This window comes from Dipodomys spectabilis, unplaced genomic scaffold (assembly GCF_019054845.1).
Source record: "Dipodomys spectabilis isolate Male_0828 unplaced genomic scaffold, ASM1905484v1 ptg000211l, whole genome shotgun sequence".
Taxonomy (NCBI): domain Eukaryota; kingdom Metazoa; phylum Chordata; class Mammalia; order Rodentia; family Heteromyidae; genus Dipodomys; species Dipodomys spectabilis.
The window spans coordinates 1,237,534-1,261,251 of record NW_024870888.1 but is presented as its reverse complement, the minus strand read 5'-3'; the positions used below and the strand labels follow the sequence as shown (position 1 = coordinate 1,261,251).

The window sequence follows — 23,718 nt, the reverse complement described above, 5'->3', positions numbered from 1 at the left end:
CGATTCTATGCAGGAGAGCTTTTGCTGGGTCGTGGCCAACCGCTTCTACCAGCTGCTGGAAGGTGAGTAGGTCCGGTTCCACATCCTGTGCGATGCCAATCGCTCTCGCCAGCAGCAGCAGCTGCATAGCCGCAAGCAAGACAAGACCGCCATGGTGGCTGCAGCCCCGGTGGAGCTACACAGGAACTTAGGTTCCCAGGCTGGACGCTGGTGGCGGCCACAGGGAGTCTCAGAAGGAGCTCAAGAGCCTCCCGTTGCCCGGTGAGCCTTGCCAGGACAGTCCAGGCCCTCAGCCACCAGGTACATGGGTAGGAGAGGAGAGGAAGGGCACGGGGTGCAGGACAACCAGGCCAGCTGCCTAGATCCTTGGCATGAGACCAAGGCGCTGTGTGCAGCGAGGATGAGAGCCCTGGAGGCATTTCATGTGCCAAGAGTGCTCTTGGCCACGAAGGTGGGAGCCTATGAAAGGGGGAGCCTGGCTGGCGCCCCAGTTGGCCCTGGAGTGTGACAAAATTGGGGTGCCACCGAGCCAGCAAGCAAGTATGGAGCGGGCTGGTGCTTCCACCACCACTGGCCCAGCCCACACATGGTGAGGAAGGGGACAGGCATGAAGGGATGGGGGCGGCGGGTGGGGGGCCACAGAGGATGGGGGGTGGGGTTGCCTTTCTCTACCTGGCGCTGGCCTGGCTGCACTTGCATTCCTGAATCACCCCTGACTGCTCTAAGACAGGCATTCCTAACCCTGGCACCTCCAAGCTTCTAGATGTCTCCCGCCTCATCAGACCATGGCCTGGTGCAGGAAGAGGAAGAGCACCTCAGAAAACACTTCCACCTGACCCGCCCTGGCCTGAGGCCTCTGCACCTGCCTCCCATTTCTTCCCTGAGTGCTGAGTGAGGTGAGTGGTTGTCATGAGGTGAGGTGTGTGGTTGTCACTCTTCTGATTGTTGAGGTTAGCTGTGTGGTTGTCACTGTTCTAGGTGTTGAGGTTAGATGTGCAATTGTAACTGTTCTGAGTATTGAGGTTAGGTATGTGGTTGTCACTTTTCTGAGGAAAGAAGTTAGGTGTGTAGTTGTCACTGTTCTGAGTACTGAGGTTAAATGTGTAGTTGTCACTATTCTGAGTGTTGAGGTTAAGTGTGTAGTTGTTATTGTTCTGACTGAGATTAGGTGGGTAGTTATCTCTGGTCTGAGTCGAGGTTTGGTGTGCACTGCTCTGAATATTGAGGTTAGGTGTGTGGTTGTCACTGTTCTGAGTACTGAGGTTATGTGGTAGTTGTCACTGTTCAGAAAACTGAGGTTAGGCGTGTATTTGTCACTGTTCTGAGTATTGAGTTTAGGTATGTAGTTGTCACTATTCTGATGACTGAAGTTAGATGTGCAGTTGTTGCTTTTGTGTGTATTTAGGTTAGGTGTGTGGTTGTCACAGTTCTGAGTGCTGAGGTTAGGTATATAGCTGTCACTGTTCTGAGTAGTGAGGTTAGGTATGCAGTTGTCATTGTTCTGACTGTTCTGAGATTGATGTTAGGTGTGCAGTTGTCACTGTTCTGAGTTTTGAAGTTAGGTGTTTGGATGTCACTGTTCTGAGTGTTTGAGATATGCAGTTGTCACTGATCTGAGTACTGAGGTTAGGTGTGCTATTGTCATTGTTCTGAGTATTGATGTTAGGTGTGTGGTTGTCACTGTTCAGAGTACTAGGGTTAGGAGTGTAGTTGTCACTGCTCTGAGTGTTGAGGTTAGATGTGTAGTTGTCACCATTCTGAGTGTTGAGTTTAGGTGTTCTGTTGTCACTGTTCTGAGTATTCAGGTTAGGTGTGCGGTTGTCACTAGTCTGAGTATTGAGATTAGATGTGCATTTGTTACTGTTTTGACTGTTCTGAGTATTGATGTTAGGTGTGCAGGTGTCACTGTTCTGATATTGAGGTTATGTGTTTGGTTGTCACTGTTTTTAATGTTGAAATGAGGTGTGTAGTTGCCACTGTATTGAGTAGTGAGTTCATGTGTATATTTGTCACTTCTGAGTATTGAGGTTTGGTGTGCTGTTGTCAGTGTTCTGAGTATTGAAGTTAGGAGTGTGGTTGTCACGGTTCTGAGTATTGAGTTTAGGTATGTAGTTTTCACTGTTCTGAGTATTGAGGTTGGGTGTGTATTTTTCACTGTTCTGAGTACTGGGGTTAGTTGTGAAATTATCACTTTTCTGAGTATTGAGATTAGGTGTGTAGCTGTGTCTGTTCTGAGTTGAGATTAGGTGTACAATTGTCACTGTTCTGAGTGTTGAGGTTAGGTGTATAGTTGTCACTGTTCTGAGTGTTGGGGTTAGGTGTGCTGTCATCACTCTTCTGAGTATTGAGGTTAGGTGTGTGGTTGTCACTTTTCTGAGTAGTGAGATTAGGTGTGCATTTGTCACTGTTTTGACTGTTCTAAATATTGATGTTAGCTGTAGAGTTGTCACTGTTCTGATTACTGAGGTTAGATTTGTAGTTGTCACTTTTCTGAATGTTGAATTTAGGTGTGCAGTTGTCACTGTTGTGAGTACTGAGCTTATGTGTGTAGTTTTCACTGTTATGAGTATTGAGGTTTGGTGTTCTGTATTCAGTTTTCTGAGTATTGTAGTTTTGAGTGTGGTTGTCATTGTTCTGAGTATTGAGATTAGGTGTGCAGTTGTCACTGTTCTGAGTACTGCAGCTAGGGGTGTAGTTGTCAATGTTCTGAGTAGTGATCTTAGGTGTGTAGTTGTTGTCATTAGCAGAGCTTGTTTGCCTATTCCTGGCTTGGTCAAGACTCATCCACTGCTTTCTAGGCAGCAGAAGCTCACGCCTGTTCTCCTAGGTCTTCAGGATGCTAAAATGGAAACAAGGTTGAAAGACAGCCTGGCAGGAAAGTTCAGGAGACTCTTACCTCCTGTTAACCATGGTGGGGTTGCAGTTCACTGGTGGAGTGACAACCCTGAGCCAGAAGTCTTGAGGGACAGTGCTCAGGCCTGAGCATGGACATGCGTGCACACTCACATATACATGTGTGCAGACACACACACAAAGTGTGAGTTCATGCTCTGTCAGAAAATTTTAAGTGCTAGCACCTTGACTTGTGCAAATCGAGACGCTACCTTTATCTGTGTGGAGAAGATTTGTTGCTTGAGAATCAGAAGTCTGTAATATAAAGATGCTGAAAACCAAATGCTATTCGGTATGTCAGTAAGTGTATGATCTTACTTAATCAAATGAGATAATGCACTTTTACCTTACTTTTTTCTCAAATTAGATAAATATAAAATTAAATGAGGCAAGGATTCTCCATTTATTTACTGATCTACGTAGTTTTTGCTGTAATAGTTTGAACTGATGGCCTCACTAATTTTTAGATATAGCTGTCTCCCTCTGCTTCCTACAAAGCTGAGATTAGAAGTGCGTGCCATCATGACTTCATGTCTAGCTTCATTTTTTTAAACAAATGAAAATGTTGTGTCCTTTAGAAGAGTGTGACACTGCAGCTAGTATTGCTAATAAGCTGACTTTTCACTGTTTTCAATTTTAAAATAAAATTTTGTCATTTTTTTCTTATAGTATTGAGGATCAAACTTGGGGCCTCAAGCAAGCCAGGCCAAAGAACATTATCAATGAACTACAGTCCTACCCTGTGGTGAAAATTTTAAACATGTATGACATTGAATGAACACCCTTTATTTTTCCTGATGTCAGCACTGTGAATTTATATACACAAATTTAATTACATAAATGCACAGTGCTTTTTCTTTTTTCAAAACTTAAGTGATATAACCTGGGATGCAGTCCACTTCCTGCCTGACAGTGCACTTACCAACTTTTCTGTCCATTTAGAGTCTAGGCAATCTGGCTTTTGAGATCTATATTTACAAATCTTGAGGTAATTTTATAGGTAGAATAAGGTGCATAATAGAAGAAAGCACCTCATTAATTTCCATTTATGTAGTTACTGTACTAAATTTATCTGTAATGAGTGTTAAAGTTCTACACAAATTTCTGTCAGCCCTGTTATGAAGGTCTGTGATTTTCTCTACTTAAATATTTTATTTATTTTATTGTGAAAAAACCATACAGAGGGGTTACAATTACATGGGCAAGATAATGAGTACATTTCTTATGAAGCATTGTTGCCTCCTCCATTGTTTCCCATTCCCATCCTTTCCCCTTTCCACCCCACCCCCACCCCTGCCAAAGTTGTAAAGTACATTTTCAACATAATGTCTTGTACATCTCATTGTTGCAATGGGTCCACCTGTATCCCTATTTAAACAATTTGTTTTTTTCCTTCCCCTTTAAAATTATACCTGTTATGCCAAGGTCACAGGACCCCCACCAAGAAGAACTCTACAGCTGTTTTATTTAAACAGGCTGCAGCTCGGGCCTCATCTTACACTCTGACACAGTGGCGCTCAGGAGGAGAGCACCGAGCTAAGGGTGTGCAGGTCTTATAAAGGTACACACCCAGGTGGTTTATCACCACCTATTGCTCTGCTACAAACAAGCAACAAGTGGTCACTGCCTCAAAATTTTAACCCTTCATTCCCCCCCATTGACTTATGGTCCTGAGACACAATCTTGTAGCTCGGGCCCAAAACTAAATTTCAATACCTCTCGAACTTGAGCGGGTATAGTCCCTCTCTGACTTAGCCATACTATTAAACAACAATATCAATAACAATCAGTTTATTTTTCTTTTCTTGAGGTGTGTGGTTGGGTAGGATTCTTGTAGACTTCCCATGTTTCCCCATGGTCATCCAGGGCAAAGGGTCAGCTGGTCTGGCATGGGAGCAGTGGATCCAAGCAGCAAGGGCAGGAGGAGTAGTCAGTAGCACCATGTAAGGTCCCTTCCACCGTGGTTCCAGAGATCTCAAGTTGTGCCTTCGAACAAACACCCAGTCCCTTGGTTTAAACAAATGGGGGGTAGGAATAGAAGCAGAATCATAATGTTCTAAGCTGGGGCCACATACTCTTATGCAACAGCTGTAAATAGTCAAGCTTACACAGAAATTCAGTATCATCCAAATCAGCAAGCAATTCAGTCTGAAGACTAGGGATAATGGATGGAGGGGGTCCATGCATTATTTCAAAAGGAGTAAAGCCAAACCAATAGGGTGAAGTTCTTATTCTAAACAGGGTAAAAGGAAGGAGTGATACCCAATCTGTGCCAGTCTCCAAGGCCAATTTATTTAAAGTCTCTTTTTTGATTCATTCTTTCTACCTGCCCTGAACTCTGGGGTCTATAAGCACAGTGCAATTTCCAATCCATCCCAGGTGCTGTGGCTATTCCCTGACTTACTTTTGAGACGAAGGCCTATCCATTATCTGTCCCAACGGTGGATGGGAAGACATACCTGGATAGGATTTCTTCCCGGATCTTCTTAGCCATGACTTTCACAGTCTCATGTTTGTTGGGTAGGCTTCAACCCATCCTGAAAAACTGTCTACAAAAACTAGCAAATATTTATATCCAAATTTTGCAGTTTTAATTTCTGTGAAGTCTACTTCCCAATACACACCTGGCCTATCTCCACGGAGGCAAGCTCCTTTTGCAACTGGTTGATTGGGGGCATTGGTGAGCTCAAAGGCTTCACAATTTTTAACAAAGTCCTCAATGAGTTGATTTTTACTTTGGAGTGTTGGAGCATGTCCTGCAGTCTTCGGGTTCCCATGTGAGGGACGCGATGGATTCTCTTTAGAATCCCCTTCCCCAATCTTTTTAGCAAGATAACTTTCCCCTCACCAGTTTTCCTTCTCTGTCTGGAGGTTTATAGGCCATGGGAATTTTCTTTATCTACTGCAAGTCTTCTTAGGAGTACTGAGGCTCAGGAGGCAAAGCTCGTGGCCGTGGGTCTACTAGAGTCAGCTCTGGGCTGGAGGGCTCCTTAGCTGCCTGATCGACCAAGTTATTTCCTTTGGTTATAGAATCAGTTCCCTTTTGATGGCCAGGGCAGTGCATAATGGCAATATTCGTTGGTTCCCATCTGGCCTGGCTGAGGCTTAAAATTTCTTGTTTGTTTTTAATAGATTTTCCCTCAGCTGTCAGCAGCCCCCTCTCTTGGGAAATGGCTCCATGGACACGCACGGTGGCAAAAGCATACCGACTGTCTGTGTAAATGTTTAGTCTCTTCCATTTTCCCATCTGTAGGGCTTTTGTTAGTGCCACTAGCTCTGCTCTTTGTGCAGACATTCCCTGGGGGAGTGCTTCTGCCCACACTATCTCAGTGTCCGTGATGATTGCTGCGCCTGCATATCTTTTTACATCTCGAATGAAACTGCTGCCCTCTGTGAACCCTGTATGCTCAGCATGTGATAGTGGCGATTCCAACAAGTCTAGCCTCTTTTCCTTTGCCCAGTCTCTCTTTTCACGCTCAATTTCATGTTTTCTGTCCTTCCTTTCCTGTCTTTGCCACGGCTACTAGATCCCTAATAGACCTCTCACCGAGAGTCAGATTCTACAGCTGTTTTATTTAAACGGGCTGCAGCTTGGGACTCGTCTTCCACTCCGACACAGAGGAACCCAGGAGGAGAGCCCTGAGCTAAGGATTTTCAAGTCTTATAAAGGCACACAACCGTGCAGTTTAGCCCCATTTGTTGCTTTGCTACAAACAAGCAACAAGTGGTCACTGCCTCAAAACTTTAACCTTTCAATACCAACATCAAATACAGTGAAAGCAGGGATTATACCATAGGGGAGGGACATAAAAAGCAAGAAAGAAATCATCTTATAAATATGTTCAAAACAATCGCAGGAAAGAAAAAAAAACATTTCTTCATGTATCTATTGACTATCCTTTCCTCTTCAGAGAAGTTTTCTCTTTAAGTCGTTAGCCCACTTATTTATTGGGCAGTTATTTCTTTGAAGATTTGGTTTTGGGGGATTTAATTTTTTAAGTTCTAGGTATATTTTAGATATGAGTCCCTTGTCTGTATAACCCATGCTTTCACTGTATTTGATGTTGGTATAATTTGTGGGGGGGAAGGGAAAAAACAAATCGTTTAACTAAGGATACAGGTAGACTCATTGCAATAATGAGATGTACAAGTCGTTATGTCAAAAAACGAACTTTACAACTGTGGTGAGGGGTGGGGGGAGTGTCGAGTGGGGAGAGGGGGGAGTATGGAAAGGGATGGGAAGTGGAAACAAAGAGGAGGCTACAATGCTTGATAAGAAATGTACTCGTTAGCTTGCCCATGTAATTGTAATTCCTCTGTACGGTATTCTCATAATAAAAAAATAAAATAAAAAAACATTTGAATCCTTTTCTTGGGGTTCCAATCCAGATGCCCCTCAATAGATGAATGGATCAAGAAAATGTGTTATATATACACAATGGAAGTCTATGCCTCCATCAGAAACAATGACATTGCCCTATTTGTTAGGAAATAGAAATGCTTGGCAAAACTCATATTAAGTGAAGTAAGCCAGGTCCAAAGAAACATAGATCCTATGGTTTCCCTTATTTGTAACAACTAGTATATGTCAGACAAACAGAAACTGTCAGATAAGTTGATGTTAGGCAAAATGAAACATTTTAAATTTAGTCTGAAGATTGAGTGAATGCTTAGCATAGAGAAATGTCAAGCACTTGGGAATACACTTTTTGACATACACCAGAAACATTAATCCTCCAGAATGTGGGAATTAGATGCTTGCCCCGTGGAATTGGAAGTTTTAATGTACTAAACTATCCAAAGCTGCACAGAAACCTATGAGAGGTCCTTTGCTCAGTATATTCTCGAACCATCAGAGACTGTTTCAGCTCGCTTTCCTCAGCTTTCTTCAGAGCCTAGGAAACACTTTGAGCCAAAATGCAACTATTTTATGGGAACTCTTGCTGGAAATTTTACTGTATTCTTTTCTTTTTCTAAGCTTGTGTTTAGATCAGTGATCAAATGCTAATGCAAGCCTTTTATTGGAAAGGGCTGGTGAAATGCAAGCTGCTGTTCTAGTATGGAAAAGCAAGGTGGGTTCAATTGCAGTTTTGACCTCTTACAACTGATTTGGGGGGAAAATGTCTGTCACTATTAGCTTTGGTCTTTGGAGATTTAGAGGGAGAATGTAGTATTTGCAGGATATTGGTAAATATCCTAGTAAGTAGCCAATTCTATTTAACACTTCAATTTTCATACAGAAATGATGGAAATGACTTTACTATAAAGCAAGTTTAATTGATATAGTTAAAAATGAGGTAGCAGAAAGAAGGTAGAATAAGCAATTAAGTAATTCTGTAGTTGAATGGAGATACTATAATGGTAAAACACAAATGCTTATGGGTTGCAAATAGAAAATCTAAAACAAATCTTTTAATTTTTCAGTTTGCTAACTTTGTTTATGTAGGTGCTAATTCTAGGGATTGAACTTAAGGCCTGGGCTCTGTCCCTTAGCTTTTTCTTTTGCTTATGGTTAGTGCTATACCACTTGAAGCCACAGCTCCACTTCTGGCTTTCTTAGAGATAACATAACTTTTGTGCCTGGGTTGGCTTCGAACTCTGATCCTCAAATTCCATTCTTATAAGTAGCTAGGACTACAGGAATAAGCCACCAGTGCTCAGCTTCAACTTGTGTTTTGTTGTTTTGTTTTGTTTTGTTTTGTTGTTGTGGAGCTTGAGCACTGGGTCTGGATTTTTTCCCTCAGATCTTCTGTTCAAGCCTAGCACTCTACCGCTTTGAACCACAGTGCTAATTTCAGTTTTTCTGGTGGTCAATTGGAGATAAGAGCCTCATGCATTTTCTGCCAGGCTGGCTTTGAACCACGATCCTCAGCTCTTGACCTTCTGAGTAGCTTGGATTTCAGGTGTGACCCACCAGTGCCTGGCTCAACTTATTAACAACTTAGTGACATTTTCCCCCTGATTTCAACTACTCCTTCTATTTTGGTTGATCTGATTTGTTTCTACACTAGAAGTATAATCCTCTTTGAAAATATCATAAAGTGATGTAAGTTAGATTTAAATAGTTATTGATATTATAGGATATTAGAGCCATATCAGAGTGAACTTAAATCTCTTGTGGAATATTTGACACTCAAAAACATTTTATATTCAAGGTAATTACATAATATTATGTTCGTGATGTACAAACAGGATTTTTATTTTAAGACTTTATAGTACTTACTTATTTGTGTTAGAGTATAAAGTTTAGTTAGGAAATATTAATGAGAAAACTGAAAAAAATCCCTGTATTTTTAAATTTTGTAATTTTTGCCAGTCCTGGGGCTTGAACTCAGGATCTGGGCACTGTCTCTGAACTCCTTTTGCTCAAGGGTAGTGTTCTACCACTGAGCCACAGTGCCACTTCTGCCTTGTTCTGTTTATGTGGTACAGGGCATCTTGCATGGTAGGCAACCACTAAGCCACATTCCCAGCTCTATGCCTGTATTTTCAATGTGGGTACATGAGAGGAATTTAATGAGATGTACACCCATTATTTGAATAAATTTTAATATTTTTCTATATGTACTATCAGCATGGTGTAATTACTCCTAAGGAAAATCAAAGAAGTATAGCAAAAGCTATAAATAATATTTGAGGAGCCTTTTAAATCTAAGGGGAAAAAGACAATTTTGGAAGACAGTTTAAGAAATGACAAAGTTCACAATTTATTTACTAACTTATTAGATCGCTTAAAATATAGGATTTGATTGCATATTCTAAAGCAGCAGAAGAAAAAAGACAAAAGAGGGTTAGCACTTTGTCCTTGTTTCACCTGGATGCTCGATTCTCAAATGGACAAAAAAAGATACCTTCTTGAGTGAGTTGAAAACTGAGTTGAGGCACACACTAGAGACATATGGCAAATATATAAATCCTATTAAAGGGAAGGAAAATCTTTTTAAAATACGATGTTAAGTACAATGTAATATTGTACTTTAAACTACAATCAAAGGCACTGGTATGTACTACTTTCCTGGATGAGGTTTAGAACTATATGGTTTCATAAAGCTGCTTTTGAAATGTGAAATGTAGCTAGTTTATTAAATTGTGTTAATAGAGGTCATCTATAATTAACCAGGTGTGGTGCATGCCTATGATTTTAACACTCAGTAGTCTTGATACAGAATGATTGTGAGTTCCACGCTAATCTCAAACATATGTAATGACCTTATTTCAAAACACAGCAACAACAAAAAGAAAGAAAAAGATACCTATAATTATATAGTTTATCGTATACTCTCTAAAACATAAGGGAAGTCATAATAGTAATAAGGTTTTATTAAAATGAATAAATTCTAGAAAATAACATCAGCAACTTTTTCCCCTGAAATTCCCATTTATCCAGTGGTATTCCAACTGGTTTTTGGAAAATGAAATCTTAAGGAACCTATAGAATTGTACCTAGTGTTTCATGGATGTTGTGATTTAACCCTCTGCTTTGGTTTTCTGCTGGCAGGCCAGAAGTGGACTCCTAGAAAAAGGGAGCAACAAGGTTGGAATGACAGCTGGAGAAAAGAGGTGATACTTAATAGAGCTGAGCAGAGATCCTACAGGGAATATGGACCCTTTGAGACCAAGAGGCAAGCCGACTTTACAGCTGAGAAGTTTTCAGCTGAAATGTATGTGCAGTCCTCAACTGGGATGGTTGGGGAACCAGAGGACTTTTCAGAACAGCCATAACCCTTTGTGACCTTTCCATATTACAGATCTTAGGAACATTTTGATAGTTTAGGCAACAAGTCATTATTATTTTAGATGACACCTGAAAGATCTTCATGTATTTCAGAGATGACCTTATATCAAGATTCAGGGCCAGTTGTATAATTAAAACTAAATGTGGATCTGGGTTCTTTTGGCTCGTGCCTGTAATTCTAGCTACTCAGGAGGCTGAGACATGAGGATCATGGTTCAAAGGCAACCCCAAGCACGAAAATCCTTGAGACTCTTATCTCTAATTAACCACCAGAAAACAGGAAGTGGTGCTATGGTTTAAATGGTAGAGTGCTAGCCTTGAGATGAAGAGCTGAGAGATAGCACCCAGGCCCAGAGTTCAAACCCCATGAACAACAAAAATAAATAAATAATAAATTAACCATGGGCTTGGAAGGTACTTTATCAGTACAGCATTGGGAGAGCTCTTTAGCATATACAAGGCCCTAGGATCAATGTCTAATACCACTGCAAAGGAAAAAAAATATTTTTCATAAGTATGAGAAGCACTCAGTGCAGTGTTATACACCAGTTAACATAGCTGTTTTGCAAGACACCACCTTAACTTATAAAAAGCTGAGTGTCGTGGTACATGCCTGTCACCTATGTGGGAAACATAAATATGGGGTCCAGGCTGGCCTAATCAAAAGCAAGTATACAAAAGCAACAAAATAGCTGGACTCTAATGGCTCACATCTGTAGTAATAGCTACTCAGAAGGGTAAGATCTGAGGATCACAGTTTGAAGTCAGCCCAGGCAGTAAAATCCATAATATTTTCTCTCCAATTAGCCAGATTAGAGCTGAGGCCTAATACAGCAGCAGCTGTAAACAACAACAAAAAAAAGGTAAGTAAAAGCTCAAGGTCCTGAGTGTAAGCACCAATACTGACACCAGAAAAAAATAAACAAGTAAATAATCAAAAGGACCTGGAGGCATGGTTCAAGTAGAGTGCCTTTGTAGCAAGCATACAGCCCTTAACTCAAGCCCCAGTACAGCAAAACAAAACAAAACCAAAACAGATGAGTATATTCGATTCTTTAAAATTTTACTTTGAAGTTTTACATTAAGGAGCTAATTTTAGAGTAAGGATATAATTAGGGTTTTGATTTAGCATTATGAATTCAGACTCTTAAATAGATTGAAACAGATTCTTAATTCTATGATCAGCTAAGTAGGCTATCATGAGACATGTGAAGAAAAGTCAAATATGATACATGATACCAATCTCTGGAAAGTTCTCTGGTGTGAAGTAATGCATAGGACTGGTGCATTCTACCATGTCTCCTGAGTCAGAGCAAAGCCTTCTACAAACGTAGTTATTATTTTGCTTATGCTTAGCACGATAGTTCTGTGTTCAGGGAGTCAAGTTTCTCAAAGTGTTTTGACTTCCTGCCATCCAAATTCATTTAGGACCCTGTCCTAAACAAAGTCTTAATCAAAGAACATGGCTTTATAAGGCTGGAGTAAGGAACCGTTTTCCACCAAGCGCTATTTGGATATTTATAACCTGTCATGTACCAAATGATTTTTCAGGCCTTATATGGCCCATGGGTCAAGTGTACCTCATCCCTGCTAGAGTCAATTAGAAATAAGTAAATAAAGGACATGTAGCAGAAAGCAGCACATCTGAAGTGGTGTGCATATGGTGACTAACTAGAAGGGACACATAAAACAGTAATGCACAACCTGGTGGATCTGCCACAAGGTTAGAGAAAGTTCTGGAAGAGCTCACTTTATTTTTTATTTTTTGGTGATTATTTCAAATTTTCTCTGTAATGGCCACTTTTTTTTTTTTTTTTTTTTTAATTTAATTTAATTTTATTTGTGAACATACTGTACAGAGGAGTTACAGTTACATGGGCAGGATAATGTGTACATTTCTTACCAAGCATTGCAGCCTCCTCCTTTGTTTATCCTTCACATCCCTTCCCAGCCTCCCCCCTCCCCCCCTAATCCCAATCCTTCTCCTTCCTCCCTCCCCCCAGCCCCCCCCCCCCCCACCAACATTGTAAAGTTCGTTTTGGACATGACAACTTGTACTTCTCATTGTTGCAACAGGTCCACCTGTATCCTTAAACAACTGGTTTTTCCCCATCTCCTCCACAAGTTATACTGACATCAAATGTAAAGCCTCTTGGATAAGAACTAAATTTTTGAAAGGTTTATGTATTTTTTCTCTATTCAGACTTTTATTCTATAGAAAAAATGAAATTTTTGTTCAAATGCAGAAACCGTCGTTGCCATCATTTTAAAAAAGTATGGAACTTTAAAAAGTATAGTTGAACATGTCACCTTTTCTTTTTTTAATAAGTATGGTAGCCTTAAAAAGATAGATTTTTGTGACATGAAAATCTGTCTGTGAAGTGAAATAACATATGTAATAGTAGGGGCACAGGGATATGAGACAATGAAGTGACTTTTCTTTATTTCTTTTAAAATAATTTGATTTATAAAAACATGGCAAGAATTACATAAAATATTCTCTTATACCCTTCATTTGGATTCCCTGAATATCAACTTCTTAACATACTTGCTTTACCATTCTCCCCTTTTCTACATACATAGTTTTCTCTTTGTCATTTAGAAATAAGATGTGTAAGTGTTCCTTTATCCCTAAATACTTTATGTATTTGCCAAAAACAATGACAGAATTATTAAAGTAATTAATATTGATATAGCACTATTATCTGATTCTTTAAATTATTTAATTTGCATTCAAATTTCACGAAGTGTTCTACCTTCTTTAATCTGGAATAAAGTGTAGACCAGTTATTTTTGTAGCATACATATTTCTCACATGACCCATTGAGAGGACACAACTTCTGATGCTCCTACCAAATGTAAATGGCAGTGTTCTCTGGTTTTCTGATGGTTAATTGGAGATAAGGGTCTCACGAACTTTCCTGCACAGGCTGTCTTTGAACCACAATTCTCAGATCTCAGCCTCCTGAGTAGCTGGATTACACGTGTGAGCCACTGACACCCAGCTCAGGTTTCATGATCCATATGTTATTCTTCTGCATTTTGTGTTGGAGTTTGTCAAGAATTAAACTTCTTGAGTACAAGATTATTTAATTTTCATCAAGTTTTAAAATACAGAAGACCTGGTGTGCTGCTTCACACCTGTTGTTCTAGTAATTATGAGGCTGAAGCAGGATAATTGCAAGTTTGTATCCTGGGTTAGATTAGGAAGACCACGTTTCAAAAAAATGCAAACTTAAAACAACAACAACAACAATAAAGGAAATGGGAAAAATGTGTATGGAATATATACTGTTTTCAAGGATTACAACACAGGGATGATTTTAAGCTTGGTTTCTATCATTAATATATTTGAGAAGACTTTGGTGTTTTGTTGTTATCTGATCTAGATTTCTATAAATGTAGGACTGATTTTCACTGATGTTGTTTCCCATGTATGTGTTTGCTGTTCAAGTATTGGGTAGACTTTTTTTTTAAAGATTTGTGTTACAAACAACCCAGAATAGCCAAAGCAATTACAGGCAAAAGAAACAATGAGGGACAAATCACGATACCAGATTTCAAGTTCTTCTACAGAGCCATAATAACAAAGACAGTTTAGTATTGCCACAAAAACAGACCCGAAGAGCAATGGAACAGACTAGAAGATCCAGAAGTAAAATCACACACCTATGTTCATCTGACACTTGACAAAGGAGCCAAAGACATACAGTGGAAGAACTATTGGTGCTGGGAAAACAAGGTGGCTACATGCACAAAATTAAAAGAGGACCCCAACCTGTCTCCATGCACTAGCATCAACTCAAAATGAATTGAAGACCTTCCCATCAAACCTGAACCTGTGAAACTACTGCAGGACAGAGTAGGAGAGACAGTTGAACTTACAGGCACAGGCAGGAACTTCCTGAACAAAGTCCCCGGGTCACAACAAATTGGAGACTAGAAGAATGGGACTATCTTAAAACAAAATTTCAGCATCAATGAAGAAATAGAAACCAAACTAGAAAGATAACCAACTAATTGGGAAAAAATGTTCACCAGCAATAGATAAGAGAAAGGCCTAATATCCATTATATACAGGGAACTCAAGAAACTAAATCCTCCCAAATATAACCAAATATTAAATGGGAAAGCAGCTAAAGAGAAACTTCTCAGAAGAAGAGATACAAATGGCAAAGAAACACATGAAATGTTCATCATCCCTGGCCATAAAGGAAATGCAAATGAAAACACTGAGATACCACCTTACACCAGTCAGAATGGACCACATCCTAATGTCAGCCAACAACAAATGCTGGAGGGTATATGGAGAAAGAGGAACCCCTGCATTGCTAGTGGGAATGTACACTAACACAACCACTTTGGAAAGCAGTCTGAAGGGTCCTCAGAAAGCTAAATATAGACATCCCATATGACCCAGCCATACCACTCCTAGGCATCTACCCTGAGCAACAGGAACCAGGATACAAGGACACATGCACCTCCATGTTTATTGCAGCACTGTTCACAATAGCTAAGATATGGAAACAACCCAGATGCCTCATTACAGATGAATGGATCAAAAAATTGTAGTACCTACATACAGTGAAATATGCAGGCATTAGAAAGGATAAAATAATGGTATTCACTGGAAATTGATAGAATTAGAATAAATCATTTCAAGCAAGGTAAGCCAAGACCAGAGAGACAAATGGCACATGGCTTCCTGATATGTGAATGTTAAATCCAAAATGCAAAGAGATATGACAAAATAAACAGGATTCAAGAAACAAAGGACCTCTACTTAATTTGTCATATCATTCCTAAATGACTCCATGTTCTCGACCTTATATATGGTAGATAGATAAATAGATAGATAGATAGATAGATACCATATATATGTACCATATATATGTGCACATCTGAAGGGAGCTAGGAGCAGGACACAGAATCAGAGGGAAATAGGAGACTATATAACAGAGGGGCACATCAGCTACATTGGACATTGAATGAAAATGAACTAAGGAATTCAAGGGCAGCAATGGAAGGGAGAGAATGAGAGGGAAAGAGGGAGCAGCTTACACTAAACAAAAGGAAAGAAAGGTACATATCAACCGATTTGGAAGAAATAGTTGTATTGTCAAAACTTATACAATTCACAAACTTTATAGACCATGATAATGACAATTTGCCTTGTAAAGGTTAAAATGTGTATATGACTTTAAGTATTACTATCCCACAATACTGTGAAATTTGTGAATTTTATGTAATCACTGAATCTCAATAAAAATTATTTTAAAAATTATTAGCCTTTGGACTATTCTAACAATTCATAATGTGCTATGATTTTTTTTCTGTATTTCTATGTCTAGTCTAATTTACGTAAGGAATTTTGATAGGTTAAAAATAATTTCTCTTTTCTCAAAATTATATTAAGTGCTAATAAAGAATATTGGAAAAGAATAGAATTTTAAATCAGAAAAAATATGTTCTGTTTTAAAATTGATTTGGGTTTTGTTAGAAGGTAGAAAAGCCAATGTAGAGAATTTATTTAGCATAATGTTTTATATGAAAAAGGTAAGATTCATCATCAATACTTCTGCATTTGTTTTCAAAAAAAGAAAATTGTAAATTCGATCTTTTTTTCTATTGTGGTAAGAATGGCTTTTCTTAGCCATGAGAGAATGGTAGGATAATTTACTGGTGCAAGTATTGAAGCTATTAATAATCCGGATTACTTGATTTCAGGATCCGTTTTTGTTTTGGTCAGTCATGGGGCTTGAACTCAGGGTTTGGGCACTTTCTGCGAACTTCTTTACTCAAGGCTAGTGCTCTACCATTTTAAACCACACCTCTACTTTCAGTTTTCTTGTGGTTCATTGGAGAGAAAATGTCTCTTAGACTTTCCTGCCTGGGCTGGCTTTGAACTTTGATCCTCAGATCTCTGCCTCCTGAACAGCTAGGATTATAGGCGTGAGCCACCAGTGCCCAGCCAGGATCTCTTTTAAATAAGTAATTTGTTGTTAGGGAAAATGTTTTGGAAAGCCTTTACAAATTAAAAAAAAGTTAATAAACAAGGTGTTGAAATGATTAAAAAGATGTATTCATTTAGAACTACATCTTAGGAGATTGGAGTCTAGTAGAAAAAAAGTAGGTCCTCAGAAAGCAGGAGGATGGGCAGAAGGGAAACTGGGCAGGTGATTACACCACCAGATCCTGGTAGTGTACCACACCATACAGGAGCCTGGATGAGGCAGAACACTGGCAGAGGCTTGGGTTCTCTTATCATATTGCATTGTCATCTTTGACTAGACCAGTGGACAAGTTTGATTGAGAGAGGCCGCTGAAAGGATGTGGAAGCTCAAGAGGGGGCATGAGAAGCAGAGGGAGAGGCGGTCCCAGGAATAGAGCTTTTGATTCATATGACCACACAGGGAAACAACATTTTGAAACATACAGTGGGAATGATAAAACGTAAGTCATTTTATATGTGCTATTTTCTACATAAATTTCAATAATATATGAATCTGTTAATTATGTATGAATATTTAGCCAAATTCATATCAGTATGTTATTATGCTATTACTTTTTGAAAGGCTATCTTGGGACAACTTTTATGATCGCTTTTTCTGATGTAGAAATTGACTAGAGCGTCAGTAGTAGCTTAAAGGAATACTATTCATTTCTCTAGAGGTATTAGAACTGAAGACTGCATAGGTAGATATGGAGCTTGTACCTGGGGATTAGGTAAAGAGACCAGGTAAGGGGTGAATGTGTGTCCTCTGAGAGCCTACGATGTAGTGGAAATCTATGTACCATTATTTGCTTTTATTGAGAATTGTGATCACTGAATTATGCTTTATAATTATGTATCCTTAAGCAGAGACTGATTTGGGGCTTTGATTTACTGAGATAACATTTTTGGTGTAAGTACCAAGGTGATAACTTTATTTTTTTGTGGGGCTTGAACTCTGGGCCTTGGTGCTATCCCTCAGCTCTTCAGCTCTAGGCTACCACTCTAGCCACAGTGTCACTTCCAGTTTTCAGTGGTTTACTAGAGATAAGAGTCTTACAGACTTCCTTGACTGGGCTGCCTTTGAACCATAATCCTCAGATCTCAGCCTCCTGAGAAGCTAAAATTACAGGCCTGAGTCACCGGTGCCCAGCTTCTAGGTGATAACTTTTTAAAACAAGTTTGCTCTGTTGCATTTAGATTTGAAACTGCTTTTAAGGATCTTTTTGTATTTTATATTAGCTAATGATTTGTGACAGATGTCTACATACTTGCTGATGCCCAAACAAGTATATGGCCTGGCATATTTATGTATGTCTTAATAAGCTTTCTAAATTCCCACATATTATATACTTTTTGGAGACCTTTCAGAGTCCTTTTAGCTTCTTGGTATTGCTTCTTACTTTATAGACATTTGTAGATGTGGGTTGCAGCTCCAAGAGAAGTTTCTCCTGTATCTTCCTCCTGTTAGACATTTCTTTATGGTTTCATGATACTTTCAATCTTTGCCAGTTCTGCTAGAGTAGGTATGTATTTGGTTTTACAGGGGTTTTGGCTTTCATGGTGTCTGCTGACCAAGTGGTAGGATATACTGTAGGGTAAGGGATGATGTAGAGCAAGGAACTGTGCAAGACAAGCTTTCCATAAATTAGAAACTTGATGCATCTGTACTTCTGTTCTTCTTCTTTTAAAGAGTCTAAGCTTTTTATGTAATCTTGTTTTTATTTGTTGTTAGTATTATTCTGGATACAGACAGTTTCAGGGTGACCTGGAGTTCTCTGTGTCCCAGGCTGGTCTCTAAATTGTTAGCTTGCTACTGCCACCTCTGAATGCTAGCATTACAGACATGTGCCACAATGCCAGGCAGAACTATACTTCTTTGAGTATCTGTTCTAAAAGACAAATGTATAAAATAATAATGCCAAATGTAACATTAGTTTTACTACCATTCTCTTCCATAGGACCTGAAGAGAAACTTTTTGAGTGGTTGCTCAATCTGGAATTCCATATTCTCAATGATCTTTTTCTTACTTCAATTGTATGTATGTATCTAGATATACATATATACGCATACACACATAATATCTATATGTATGTATGAAGAGGTGGCTGTGCCACTTGTGGGGCTTCCAGGAGTGGTGTTGGAAAGATGTGTCTCGTGGCATTCATTTTGGGTTTCTTTGTGACAGGAATTTAGGTGGTGATAGTTAATAAATCAGTCTTAGAGTAAGACATTTTAATGTGTGAAGGATCTGGGGCTTGAACGTAGGGCCTGGGTGTTCACCCTGAGCTTTTATGCTGAAAGCTCGCACTCTACCACTTGAGCCTTGTCTTCACTTCTGGATTTTTGGAGATAAGAGTCTCACTGATTTTCCTGCCCAGCCTGGCTTTGGACCACAAGCCTCAGATCTCCACCTCCTAAGTAGCTAAGATTACCAGTATAAGCCACCAGCATCAGGTAAGACTCACTTTTTGTGGTTTTGGTTGTGATTGTTGTTTAATTGTTTCTGTAGTTTTCAGAGCTCAGGTCTGAACTTAAATCCTTGCACTTGCCAGATGAGTTCTCTTACACTGAGCAAGTCCCCAGGCCCTCCTGTTTTTTAATCAGCTGATGTGCAGTCAGTGCTGTCATGTGAACTTTGGATCCATGCGGAAGTGAAAGCAAAGAGATGTGCAGTTCATCCCTTGCTCATGCTGAAAACACTGGCAGCAGTGACTGGAATGAAGGACAGACTCACATGACTGAGTAATGACAATTTGGAGTTTCCTAGGGCTGCCAGCTATTCAACAAATAAAGGATTGGGATTGATATCCATCCTATATAAAGGACTGAAATTAGACAGCAAAAAACCCAGAAATAATCTAATTACATAGTTTTCAGAAGAAGAAAAAGATGGCTAATAAAGTCATGAGGAAATGTTCAACAGCCTTAGCTATAATAGAGAACATGCAAATTAAAACTGCAATAAGATTAAATCTACTTCAGTTGGAATGACAGCCACCAAGAAAATGTGGTAAGATGAATTAGAAAAGGAATCTTTATACTCTTTTGGTGAGAATGCAAACTAGTGCAACTATTATGGATATCAGTCTAGAAATAGACCCTTCCAAAGACTCCATTATACCAATATGAGGCGTATGTCAGTAGAATATATCAATATACCTGAAAGATGCCAGCATAACTCATGTTTATTACAACACTGTGCACAATAGCCAAATGATGGAATCAGACACTTGGAATCTTCTTGAACTGATAAAGAAGAAGTAATATAGATGTACCATGGAATGTTACACAGCCATGAAGGAAAATGAAATCATGTCGCTCTCAGAAAAGTGGATATAATAGAGGACATCATAATGAACCAAGCTAAAAAATAAAAATAAACAAAAACACAAGATACGTGTTTTTTTCCGATATAGAAGCTAGGCCTAAAGAGCATATATATTCATAGACATGATTGTACCTTTGTGTATATGGGCAGATTTACAAATTGAGTCTACAGGACTGTTTAAGAGGAGAAGGGAAAGGGAAAAAGGGAGTGAATAATTTTGAGATACATTATAACTATATATGAAAATAACATGAAAACTGTTGATCAATGGAAAGTTGGGGGAAGAGAGAGAGGCTGAGGCAGAGAACTAGGAAGAAGGTTGGCTACCTAAGGGGAAAGAGAATGAATATGGATAAGTAGATTTTTGTCAAAATAAAACTGAAACTTTTTGAAATTGTTTTAAGAAGAGGGAGGAGGATAACATTGTGTGGAAATGTCACAACAAAATCTCCCCTTGTATAACTAATATATAATAATTTTTTTAAAGGAAGGGACTTGTTGCTCACATCTATACTCCTAGCTACTCAGGAGGTTGAGATCTGAGAATTAAAAGTTTGAAACCAGTTCAGGCACATGAAACTGAGATAGATATTTGAATCTCTAGTTAAACAAGAAAAAAAAATAAAAAGCTGGATGGGAAAGTGTACCTCTAGTGATAGAGTGCCAGCCTTGAGAGAAAAAGCTGAGCCAGGGGAGAGAGAGAGAGAGAGAGAGACCCTGAATTCAAGACTCGGAACCCGTACAACAAAAGAAAAACAAAACTAAAGTAGAATTTAATCAAAGTTCATGGCAAAAAGAAACTGTGAGGTTAAAAAATTGTTATTAATTATTTTGTCAGTCATGGGGCCTGTAACCTTGGCCTAGGCACTGTCCCTCAACTCTTCAGCTCAAGGCTTGTGCTCTACCACTTTAGCCACAACAACACTTCCAACGTTTTCTGCTTATGTGGTGCTGAGGAATTGAACCCAGGGCCTCATGCATGCAAGGCAAGCACTCTACCACTGATCCACCTTCCCAGCAAGTGTTATTAATTATTAAAGAGATGTATAGAAGGGTTACCATTTCATAAGCATGTAATGAATTTTTTCTTTGGGGGCAATTTCACCCCTTCCTTTGTTATGTCCGTTTCCCTCTCCCATCTCTACCTACAAATTGTATAGTTCCACAGTTCATTTTCCTGATGGTGTCTACTGAGTACCACTGCTGCATTTGTTCACCATTTGTTCTTCCATTGCTTTGCCTCCTATTACCCACCAAAGACAGTTAAAGGAAAAACAGGCAAAAAACAAGAAACAAAGACCAAAAAGCAAAAAGAAAAAACACCATTTTCATCAACAAGAGGAAAAAATATTAAAAACTTGTTGCAATTTCCTGAAATTCATGTTGATAAATATTATTTTATATGTTCAGTGGCACAGAGGCATTCATTGCACCTTTGGGTTCCTTCCTTAAGAATACCTCTTTTAATTGTGAGTGTTTTTAAAAATTGAATGTTGTTTCTACATACTTAGAACAAAAAAATATTTAAGTTGAGATGTATTTTATTAATGCAATATAATTTATATGTACTTTTAAACCTTAAAAAGCCATCATTGAAAATTTTTTTTCTGAACCAGGTTGTAAAAAATGCTGCATTCCATATGTGACCTTAAATTTTTTACAGCAGTGTTGGGAATTGAACTTGGCTTGCTAGACCAAACACTCTGTCACTTAAGCCACAGCATTTTGTTGGTCTTCTACTGTAGTTCCAGGCCCAACATAGTCTTATTTTTAAGAAGTATTTTTAATACTTGTAGTTTAAGAATATTTATGGTTGAGTCTGGGAATGTGGCTTAGTGGTAGAGTGCTCGCCTAGCAAGCATGAAGTCCTGTGTTGGATTCCTTAGTACCACATAAACAGAAAAGACCAGAAGTGGTGCTGTGTCTCAAGTGGTAGAGTGCTAGTAAAAGAAGCTCAGAAGCAGTGCTCAGGCCCTGAGTTCAAGTTCCAGGACTGACAAGAAAAAGAACATTTATGGTGTCCTCTCTGTTTCCCTCTCTCTGTCTCTCTTTCTGTCTCTCATGTTGACCATGGTGCTTGAACTCAGGACCTGGATGCTTAAGACCAGTGCTTTACCTCTTGAGCCACCATTCTACTTCCTTTGTGGTGATTAACTGGAGTCTCACAGACCTTCCTGCCTGGACTAGCTTCAAATTGCAGTCCTCTGCTTCCTGAGTACTAGGATTATAGGTGTTAACGCCTCAGTTTATGACTCTTTAAGTAGCTGGAATTTTCTAAGATAAGAATTTTGATTTATTTGTAGTCCATTCTTCCTCCCCCCTCTCTCTTGGTTGTAGGGCTTGAACTCAGGACGTAGGCTAGTGCATTAAAGCTAGTGCTTTACCACTTTGAGCCACAGCTCCATTTCCAGTTTTCTGGTGAGTAACTGGATATAAGACTCACACATACTTTCCTGCCTGGATGGCTTTGAACTGTTATTCTCAATCTCAGCCTCCTGAGTAGCTAGGAGTATAGGCATGAGCCGCTGTTGCCTGGCATATAGCCCTTTCTTATTTTATGGAATTTTCTAGTGATAAAATTAATTTTCATATTCTGGAAATTTATATGGATGAAAAATTCATTTTATTGTGGCAACTGTATGTGCACAGAACTCCTTGAAAAGCAAACACTTAAGAAAAAAGACATTAATTTGAGCTCAGTGACCCCCACTTGTAATTTCTAGAGACTTGGGAGGATCATGGTTTGAGGTTATCTGGGGGAAAAGACTGAATATCAACAAGCCAGACATGGGGATATACATCTGTAATCTCAGCTATGCAGAAAGCGTAAGTAGGAAAATTTTGCTTCAGTGCAATGCTCTTAAGTTTAAAACTTAATAATGCATTTTTTTTAGAAGAAGAAGAAATGGGCCATTAAAATTTGCTTTTGCGATCTTATGGTTGTAAAAGCATTAGTGTAAACGCAGTCATATGGCTGCAGAGGCTTTTGCTGTTTTTCAATGGCGTGGAGTTTATGGCCTTGAAGGAAGAGAATTCAGTGGAGGAGACCCTGTGTGTCCTGGATGAAGAATCTCCAACTAAGTAGGGTGTTTCACGTATTTTCCTCATTGGGTTATAATCTTTTCATACATCTTCTTAATGTATTAATAAGGAGCAATCCAGCTCAAGCTATCTAATGAGTAATTTTTTTAACATAATCGTCTTATTTGGGTTCTGAAACTTGCATTCCCATTTTTTTTCTGTCTTAACAGTAGATAGCATTGTGTCTTACATTATGACCATAGTCATTCTCAGTTTCCTTTTAAAAAATATTTTTGTTATCTTTAGGTAGTTGTACAAAGCAGTTGATGAATACAATGCGTCTTGATCAATGTTACCTTTTCAGCATTCTCTCCCAATTCTCCAAGCCACCCCTTCCTTTACTTATCTTAATTCTAGGTTATGTATGGAAAGTTTTGCAATTTACCAAAGCTGTTTTTGTGTACTCTGCATCTTGATTTGTGTCACATCTTCACACACACCCTTTTGACACACCCTTTCCCTTATTTTGTCTTAATTCTGTGGTTTGGATTCTTGCCTGCATTCTCCAACCTTCCCCCTTCATCAACCCCTTCCTTCCCCTCCCCTCTCCCTTCCCTTCTTACTAGCACCCATTTCCTGGTTCTTATTTTGCTGGGCTTTGACTTAAAATCTACACAATTGCTAATGAGTGATTTTTTTAGGTACTGGGGTTTGAACTGGAGCCTTGAGCTCTTGCTCAGCTTGCT

General features: G+C 39.1%; 1 pseudogene; it reads right to left on the bottom strand.

Moving 5' to 3' along the window:
* Nucleotides 1-2,009: 2,009 nt before the first annotated feature.
* LOC122122574 overlaps nucleotides 2,010-23,718 on the bottom strand; it is a 60,659-nt pseudogene continuing 38,950 nt past the window's right edge.